This window comes from Rutidosis leptorrhynchoides, chromosome 10 (assembly GCF_046630445.1).
Source record: "Rutidosis leptorrhynchoides isolate AG116_Rl617_1_P2 chromosome 10, CSIRO_AGI_Rlap_v1, whole genome shotgun sequence".
Taxonomy (NCBI): domain Eukaryota; kingdom Viridiplantae; phylum Streptophyta; class Magnoliopsida; order Asterales; family Asteraceae; genus Rutidosis; species Rutidosis leptorrhynchoides.
The window spans coordinates 267,538,290-267,549,802 of record NC_092342.1 but is presented as its reverse complement, the minus strand read 5'-3'; positions in this window follow the sequence as shown (position 1 = coordinate 267,549,802).

Sequence of the window (11,513 nt, the reverse complement as noted above, 5' to 3'; positions counted from 1 at the left end):
TCAAGGATCATGTTAAGCAACTAAGTACTTAATCAAATGTCCCGTTCTTATTGATTAAAAACGTTCCATATTAATTGATTTCGTTGCGAGGTTTTGACCTCTATATGAGACGTTTTTCAAAGACTGCATTCATTTTAAAACAAACCATAACCTTTATTTCATCAATAAAGGTTTAAAAAGCTTTACGTAGATTATCAAATAATGATAATCTAAAATATCCTGTTTACACACGACCATTACATAATGGTTTACAATACAAATATGTTACAACAAAATAAGTTTCTTGAATGCAGTTTTTACACAATATCATACAAGCATGGACTCCAAATCTCGTCCTTATTTAAGTATGCGACAGCGGAAGCTCTTAATAATCACCTGAGAATAAACATGCTTAAAACGTCAACAAAAATGTTGGTGAGTTATAGGTTTAACCTATATATATCAAATCATAATAATAGACCACAAGATTTCATATTTCAATACACATCCCATACATAGAGATAAAAATCATTCATATGGTGAACACCTGGTAACCGACATTAACAAGATGCATATATAAGAATATCCCCATCATTCTGGGACACCCTTCGGATATGATATAAATTTCGAAGTACTAAAGCATCCGGTACTTTGGATGGGGTTTGTTAGGCCCAATTGATCTATCTTTAGGATTCGCGTCAATTAGGGTGTCTGTTGTGACAACCCGAAAATTTCCAACCAAATTTAAACTTTAATCTTTATATGTTTCCGACACGATAAGCAATATTTGTTAAGTTAAATTGCAAGAATTTTAAACTATGTTCATACATTCATTCAACCTCGACCAAGTTCCAACGATTCACGAACCATTAAACGAATATGATTATATATGTATATGTGTATATATATTATAACTTGAAACGTAAATAAAATATTAGATTAAATACTTTATATGATTGTATCTGTTTCAAAATGTTTATCAATGGAATTAGAAGATAAGATCAAATGATTGAATTATCAGATATATTGAATTATGATTACAAGTCTCGGTTGAAAGGCCCACGTTGATTTGAGAAATCTTTCCATTTTAACAATATTCGGAAAATGGTAAAGTGATTTATAAATAAGAACAAATTGTCAATCATTGAGAACTAGACAAAGGATAGTGGAAGATTGAATCTCATAAAGACTCGATTGATCTATTTAGTTTCAAACGTACAAAAACGTTTTCAGTTTAAAAAGAACTTTATTATTAAAACGTATATAACTTTTATAAATATCTAGAACCATTTTTGACAACTCATTACTTAACTAGTATGATAAAGATAACAATATTTATATTTTATTTTATTAAATATATATAACGATTTAAATTAATATTATATATATTTATACGCGTATTATACGTACATAGTTTTATACTTTTACTATACTTAAACATTACCTTTACTTTATTTTTACTTTACTTTAACTTTAATAATTCACTTTAATAATTCATACTTTAATAATTCACTTTAATAATTCATACTTTAATAATTCACTTTAATAATTCATACTTTAATAATTCACTTTAATAATTCATACTTTAATAATTCACTTCAATAATTCAAAAATCTATTATAAATAGAATTCAATAGGTTTCATTACTTCATAGAAACTTGAAAATATTTTTCTCTAAACTCTCTCAATCGATTTACATATATATATTTACTCCGTATTATTTTAAGATATTATTAGTATACATAAAATATTACGACGGAGTGCTGTCCGAGTGGTTTCGAAATTGTTTTTCGAGTAGGATAGGATTAAGGAAATTATGGGTTATAGCTATGGAGGTGATTGAGTATGGTTCATGGGTATGCTCATGAGGTCAATATAGTGTCTATCATTTCCGTTGCGTCTACATACCTTTCCTGCAATATTGAATCTCAATATTGATACGTGAGTACTCATAATTTAACTTTTACATACTAATAGTGTATCCCTGACTAGTGCTCGAGTATTTAGGATTATGCATGCTTGTACTTTTGATATTGCCCTTAGACAGGTTAGGTTGAATATTGAATTAGTTACACTTGCGGTTGAGATAAGGTATAAGATATGCATGTCCTTGGAAAGCTAGCGAAAAATTAAGAACTTTTCCTTTAGATATCGAATGGTTTCGATGAACGGATTAGAAGTTATAATCAATTGAATTTTTGATATTTTTATTAAAAATGATTATTATTATCGTCGTTTTTTATCGTCGTTCTAGTTTTATCTTATTATTATCTTTATCAATAAAAGGGATTTATCATTAAAAATTGTTAATTTTTTTTATTATTACTATCGTTATTATCGTTAAAGTTATAATTAGTATTATTATTATTATCCAATTATTATCATTATTATTATTATTAGTATTATTATTATTATTATCATTATTAATATATATCATTATTTAAAAATGGTTATTGTTATTGTTATTAATATTATTACTATATTATCATTAAGATAATTATTAGTATTATCGTTAATAATGTTATAGTAACTATCATTATTAATATAAGTGTAATTAAAACAAATATTTGTAACACCTAATTATTTTGATTACTATTATTATCATTATTATGAACACAATATAAAAGACGATTAAAAGCTATTAAACGAAACGATTAGGAAATAATGAGTAAGAGTATCATGATGAAATTAAAATATTATAAGATATTGATTTAGATAAAATTATCGTTCTTATTATTTTTATCATTACTATTATTATTAAAAGTATCGTTAGTATTAAAACTATCATTTTAACAAAAATTATCATTTTAATAGAAATGTCATTATTACTATAAAATATCATTATTATTATTATTTTAAATAGAATTATTATTTTAAAGATAATATTAAAAATTATCGTAAATATTAAAGTTATCATAATTAGAATTATCGTTTTATCATAATGTCATCTTAGTAATTATAAATATTGATATTTTTATAATAATAATTATTATTACAAAATAATACAACTTTTACTTACTATCATTATAGATATTATTTTATCAAATAAATATGTGATACAAACATATTTTACTACGTGTAATAACTTACTTTAATAATACCTATCATATTATCTTTATGATATTAAATGAACCCTATAAATTTTATTACTTAATATATATAAAAGTATATTTTATTACATAAATTTAATATAAAATTTTATTTATTAATAAATAAATTATATTATTACTCTAATAAATCTTTTAAAATATAAAATGACGATATTTAAGCTATATATTAATCATGTATAGATTTTTGGAAATTATTTTGAGTCAAATTTACTTTTGTTGACTTTTGCATATTAGTCTCGAGCATTAGGATTGTGGTACACTATGACTTGACCTAATTTGTTAGACAAATATTGACAAACACATAATTATATATAATTAATTTAGGTTCGTGAATCCGAGGCCAACCTTGCACTTGTTCAATGACGTTATATGTATTTTTACTACGAAATACAGTATGGTGAGTTTCATTTGCCTTTTTACCCTTTATATTTTTGGGACTGAGAATACATGCGCTTTTATAAATGTTTGATGAAATAGACACAAGTAATTGAAACTACATTCTATGGTTGAATTATCGAAATCGAATATGCCCCTTTTTATTAAAGTCTGGTAATCTAAGAATTAGGGAACAGACACCCTAATTGACGCGAATCCTAAAGATAGATCTATTGGGCCTAACAAACCCCATCCAAAGTACCGGATGCTTTAGTACTTCGAAATTTATATCATGTCCGAAGGAGGATCCCGGAATGATAGGGGATATTCTTTTATGTATCTAGTTAATGTCGGTTACCAGGTGTTCACCATATGAATGATTATTTTTGTCTCTATGCATGGGACGTATATTTATGAGAACTGGAAATGAAATTCTTGTGGTCTATTAAAATGATGGAAATAAATGATTATGATAAACTAATGAACTCACCAACCTTTTGGTTGACACTTTAAAGCATGTTTATTCTCAGGTGTTAAAGAAATCTTTCGCTGTGCATTTGCTCATTTTAAAGATATTACTTGGAGTCTTTCATAGCATATTTCGAAGAACGTTGCATTCGAGTCATTGAGTTCATCAAAGATTATTATTAAATCAATTTATAGTTGGATAGTGGATATAATGAAATGGTATGCATGCCTGTCAATTTTCAATGTAAAGAAAGTTCGTATTTTAAAAACGAATGCAATGATTGTAAAATGTATCATATAGAGGTCAAATACCTCGCAATGTAATCAACTATTGTGAATCGTTTATAATGTATATGAACGGGTCCTTTCAGTTGGTATCAGAGCGGTGGTCTTAGCGAACCATGTCTGCATTAGTGTGTCTAACTGATAAGTCGTTAGGATGCATTAGTGAGTCTGGACTTCGACCGTGTCTGCATGTCAAAAGTTTTGCTTATCATTTTTAGTCAGAAATCATCTGCTTATCATTCTTAGGAAATTACCTGCTTATCATTACTAGTCTAGACACGTCTTGCTACATTAATTGCATGAGTAGTGTATAGACACAATTCATATCTTAGCGTATCTGCTAAATCATATCTTATCGTATCTGTTACTTTAAACTTTACCTGACATATCCCGCAAATCCCTCCGTAATCTACCAAAATCTTTTGTTCTATATCTATGGATATTCTATGTTATTAGAATACCATCCGATAACCGAAAATCATTTCATATCGAAAAAAAAAAATCCTTATTCAATCGTACGAAATGGAATTCATCATTAATTCAAGTTTCTCGGATTCCGAAATGGAATCCCACTCCAGCTCTGAAAGCAGTGTGACTGGAATGGATCAACCAATCAGCCATCATCTATTCTGGATGAATTGGGGATGGGTTCGTAGCCTCCTCAATCATTGGAGACAAGAAGAAGGTGATCCATTCCATCTACCCCATTTCCCTCTTAACGAAGAACCTGAAGCACTTACCGGCGAACCAATCCGAAACACCATTTTCTCTCTCATTTCCAGAGTATCTCGTCACGATTATATACTACATCAAATTCTAGATTATATTTATCCGCTCATCCGAACCGACAATCACCCCGGTATAATAGAAGAAGTCAACGAGCTTCGCGCTCGGGTAGTGGCTTTGGAGAATATGGTGCAAAGATTACAAACACCAGCAGCAGCACCAGCAGCATAACCAGTACCACCATCATCAACGCTAACAGTACCATTACCACCTCCAACCACAACCGCGTCGTAAACCTCAACTTCACAATCTGTCCCACGAGCATCAACGCCATACGCACCATAGATACCAAGGAGTACCAACAACAATAACTGACGAAGTATTAATTCATAACTTCATTGGAGAAACATTCCGCGGCGATTATGTAATCTCTAAAGTCTTAGAGATTATCTAATCTAGCCCTAACCATAAATCAGTTAAGCGAACCAAAATGATAGAAGGAAGAGTAGAAACCCTGACAAAAATGGTGTCTGATTAACAAGCTAAACTTGCTTTACCAACAGCATCAACAGTACCGTCAGCGTTACCAGCATCGTCAGTACAGTCAACATCCGAATCAACAACACAGATAACATCACAAACTCCGTCAGTTCAAGAATCATTGTGGACATCATTACGAATCAATAACGTGTATATTGTATCAACGAGTTATGAAGAATTAACTCATTCCCTCTAAAGAAATTATATGTATATTATATATATATATATTGAAATAAATCTTTCCGTGCTAAGCTATTGTGTGTGAATCTTAACTACTCGGTTAATTCATATTACAAATATGCAATAATGTACGTCCTTCGGCCGTAACTTAACCAGCGTTAACTACAATCTCTGTCGTAATTCAACAAATTCCAATTCATAATAAATCAAGTATATATTTGATTTTACACTTTCATCATCGATGTACCTGATACTTTTCAGATAACATCATTCGTACTTTGCGAAATTCGCAAGAATTCCACGAACCGAACATCATACATCAACAAATAACGAAGTATTGATTCATAATTTCAATGTCATTAAATAAATACTGCGTAAAAGTTATGTACTTTTTAAAGCCTTTAGGGATTATTCAATTATAGTTTCAACCGTAAATCAAATGAGTTTAATTTAACACTAACTCATTAAATCTATGTTACATCTGAAGAAAATATACATATATATATTTTCATAAAGACTGTAATAAAATTCTTTTGTACAAAATATTAATTGTGAAATTTTTTTAACGGGTAGGTAATACCCGAGAGATATATAAATTCACAATTAATATGTTACATTCTTCGAATCTGATTCAGTAAATCATCCATTATACTCCCTACTTTCACAACAATATACATTCTTTTATAGAAATCAAAACAACCATACTCATTCAAAATTTAATTACATATTCTGATTTTGAAATCTCAAAATTCAACTTGAGATATGACCAAAATCATCACTCTTAGATCCTTACATCTTTCACAAGCTATATTTTGACTTCAAAACTGTGTTAGAACATCAAATGTATGTTAACGATTACAATCTGTGTTCAAACCCTTCGAAAATTTCTGAAGACACTTCGAATGATGAGCAATCGAGATGATGATCCAACCACATGTTACCCACAGTTATGTACCCGAAAAACTCTTAAAACTAAAGTAAAAGTTTAAACAACGTATCCGCGTCAGATTCTTTGGAATTTATTAGCAAAAATAACTTTGCGACTCCTATTCAAAGTAGCCAGTTTTGTCACAGCTCCAACAAGTCAACTTCGACTTTTCAGTCAGACTAACCTTATTATAACCTTGAGATATACACCATCGTTACCAGGGAACCTTTTACATTCCACCACATTATTAGCAGATGTACCAACAACTTCATTACCCTTTGACTTTAGCCTCTCCAAAAAGTCATTATAATTATTCATTGAAACCCCATCATTTACTCATTCGCATCTTGTAATGAGAATTGCCATACGAATCATTGGGAATTAGCAATCAGTATTTTGAAATCTTGCAGCATGTCTACGCCAATAGTTATATGTGTATATATAATGTCTATCTTCTGGACTTAATTTGAATGTGAAGTTTCTGAAAAACACTCCGAACTACGAATTGGTTCTCCGAAAAAAAAAAATTCTGATGAAGCAGCAAAAACTATAAACGACTTTAAATGGTAAAAGCTGGATGATAATGATGAAGTGTGCTGGCAAAGCGCAGAAAAAGAGAAGTTTTGGAACTGGAAAACGGATTGAGCAAAGTAGGAAGGAGGTTGTGGACAAATTACAAAGACTGAACCTGATTTCAAAGGATCCAAATGATTCAGTACCTGCTGAAGTCATTAACGAATACATTCCTCCTGACTCTAAACCCCTGCGAACAATATTCTTCATCATCCTCTGATATTAGAAATTCTAAAATATCATCATATCTTTCATTATAAATATCCTCCATATTTCTGAAGATATTTTCTTAATTTTTCTTATTTGAAATCATTTACCTCTTCGCGCTATCTGTATTACATCATAAAAGAAACTATTTTAGTTTCTAAATTCTGAAACATTCAAGTTTAAAATAGGAATATTTTGTAGTGTTGGGAACTGAAGCATGAATTAGTATAATATAATGACACTTGATCAATGTGATTATATTACAGTAAGTCATGCTGATTTTCTAAATGAAACGTGATGATTCACAGATCATAACATCATCATGTGCCATGTTATATGACTCTTGTATTCTATTTAACCTCTAAAATATCAAGAAAATATTTCTTGATGATTCGGCCTTTTCCAAGGTATTCTAGTAATTTGACAAGTTAAGATCGTGCCATCACAATTTTCTTCCTAGAACATTAACAATGTTCATTCCGAAATTCATATATGTGAATTCTGGACCATTACAAGCGGTGCTTAATTGCAAGAAGAAGAAACAAAAGGACAAAACTTCGAAATAGAAATTGGGATATAAATTGCAGCAAATAAAAGAGAGCATTAACTGTGAATGATAATGATTATAGAAGACAGAAGCAGAGACTTTGAAATATAAGGGAACATATAAAGCCCAACGACAAACCAGAAATTATAAACCATATATATCGATGCATATAGCAATATAAAGACACGGGAGAACTAGAAACACTATAAACCCAAGAGTATAGTAGAAGTAAATAGATTCTTTCGGTGGTAGATGAAAAAGAAGAATGACCGATATGAAAGTTAGAAGTATATCGAGAATCAGAACTGGATGGAGCATATTGATGAATACTTTAAAATATGAGTTGAGGGGGAAAGAATAGAAGGTGATGAAACATGACTAGGAACTTAGAAATCAACAGATTTAACTCACACAATGGCGGAATAAGTGAATCAAACCCTCTACTGAATAGGTTAAGTTTTTTTTTTTGATTAATTTAGTCAAACCACAACTAAATCAAGTATGATTAGATCAACACCTAGATCTATTATTCACCACCTGGGTGATTTGGACTGAGAGAGAATCGGAGGAGCTCACTAGATCTGAGTGTGTGTAACAAATTAGAGGCTTAACCTAAAATGAAGAACATAAGACTTTATATACCCCTGCTGTTGACTCACCCATACGATTCATTCATCACACGTACGAGTTGGCTTCATCAGCCGTACGGGTGATCACTCACTCGTGTCTTCTCATTTAGATTGTAATTGTGACTTAGCTCAGCATCAACCGTGCATATGAGCCTGTCAGCCGTACTAGTGAGGCTTCACTAGTACGTCTGGCTAAGTCTAACATAGTCAAACATCTAAATCTCGTTCCTGCAGTTCCTGTAACCACATACAAACACGGATAGGATAATAACGAGCAATCATGGTGGCCTGTAAACTGTTGTACCTACAATGGACGTGGGTAGATGTCTAGGGAATTTCATAAAATGCATCAACAGAAGGTGTGAGTTGTAAGGAAACGAAGGAGGTGAATTGATAAGAAAATCTCCGACAGAACAATTAAAATGGACGATCGCATTTAAAGCGGATCCTAATTCCCTTGATTACCGGAGAGTCAAATCTTATTAAGAAGATTTTCTTCAAATCCCTTGAAATCTGGGAATGAATCATATCTACGTCAAATGATAAGATGAATCTACACTTACTCATTTCACTCTTCTATGTTAGCTTCATTCGTACTCTTCATATAAATGAATTGTTTATCCAAATTAATCGCTGATGATAAAACTCTAATTTTCAGCCCGTATGCATCATGAAAACATACTTATTATCACTCACGACCTTTTCACTCAAATTTTGGGACGAAATTTCTTTAACGGGTAGGTACTGTGACAACCCGAAAATTTCCAACCAAATTTAAACTTTAATCTTTATATGTTTCCGACACGATAAGCAATATTTGTTAAGTTAAATTGCAAGAATTTTAAACTATGTTCATACATTCATTCAACCTCGACCAAGTTCCAACGATTCACGAACCATTAAACGAATATGATTATATATGTATATGTGTATATATATTATAACTTGAAACGTAAATAAAATATTAGATTAAATACTTTATATGATTGTATCTGTTTCAAAATATTTATCAATGGAATTAGAAGATAAGATCAAATGATTAAATTATCAGATATATTGAATTATGATTACAAGTCTCGGTTGAAAGGCCCACGTTGATTTGAGAAATCTTTCCATTTTAACAATATTCGGAAAATGGTAAAGTGATTTATAAATAAGAACAAATTGTCAATCATTGAGAACTAGACAAAGGATAGTGGAAGATTGAATCTCATAAAGACTCGATTGATCTATTTAGTTTCAAACGTACAAAAACGTTTTCAGTTTAAAAAGAACTTTATTATTAAAACGTATATAACTTTTATAAATATCTAGAACCATTTTTGACAACTCATTACTTAACTAGTATGATAAAGATAACAATATTTATATTTTATTTTATTAAATATATATAACGATTTAAATTAATATTATATATATTTATACGCGTATTATACGTACATAGTTTTATACTTTTACTATACTTAAACTTTACCTTTACTTTATTTTTACTTTACTTTAACTTTAATAATTCACTTTAATAATTCATACTTTAATAATTCACTTTAATAATTCATACTTTAATAATTCACTTTAATAATTCATACTTTAATAATTCACTTTAATAATTCATACTTTAATAATTCACTTCAATAATTCAAAAATCTATTATAAATAGAATTCAATAGGTTTCATTATCTCATAGAAACTTGAAAATATTTTTCTCTAAACTCTCTCAATCGATTTACATATATATATTTACTCCGTATTATTTTAAGATATTATTAGTATACATAAAATATTACGACGGAGTGCTGTCCAAGTGGTTTCGAAATTGTTTTTCGAGTAGGATAGGATTAAGGAAATTATGGGTTATAGCTATGGAGGTGATTGAGTATGGTTCATGGGTATGCTCATGAGGTCAATATAGTGTCTATCATTTCTGTTGCGTCTACATACCTTTCCTGCAATATTGAATCTCAATATTGATACGTGAGTACTCATAATTTAACTTTTACATACTAATAGTGTATCCCTGACTAGTGCTCGAGTATTTAGGATTATGCATGCTTGTACTTTTGATATTGCCCTTAGACAGGTTAGGTTGAATATTGAATTAGTTACACTTGCGGTTGAGATAAGGTATAAGATATGCATGTCCTTGGAAAGCTAGCGAAAAATTAAGAACTTTTCCTTTAGATATCGAATGGTTTCGATGAACGGATTAGAAGTTATAATCAATTGAATTTTTGATATTTTTATTAAAAATGATTATTATTATCGTCGTTTTTTTATCGTCGTTCTAGTTTTATCTTATTATTATCTTTATCAATAAAAGGGATTTATCATTAAAAATTGTTAATTTTTTTTATTATTACTATCGTTATTATCGTTAAAGTTATAATTAGTATTATTATTATTATCCAATTATTATCATTATTATTATTATTAGTATTATTATTATTATTATTATCATTATTAATATATATCATTATTTAAAAATGGTTATTGTTATTGTTATTAATATTATTACTATATTATCATTAAGATAATTATTAGTATTATCGTTAATAATGTTATAGTAACTATCATTATTAATATAAGTGTAATTAAAACAAATATTTGTAACACCTAATTATTTTGATTACTATTATTATCATTATTATGAACACGATATAAAAGACGATTAAAAGCTATTAAACGAAACGATTAGGAAATAATGAGTAAGAGTATCATGATGAAATTAAAATATTATAAGATATTGATTTAGATAAAATTATCGTTCTTATTATTTTTATCATTACTATTATTATTAAAAGTATCGTTAGTATTAAAACTATCATTTTAACAAAAATTATCATTTTAATAGAAATGTCATTATTACTATAAAATATCATTATTATTATTATTTTAAATAGAATTATTATTTTAAAGATAATATTAAAAATTATCGTAAATATTAAAGTTATCATAATTAGAATTATCGT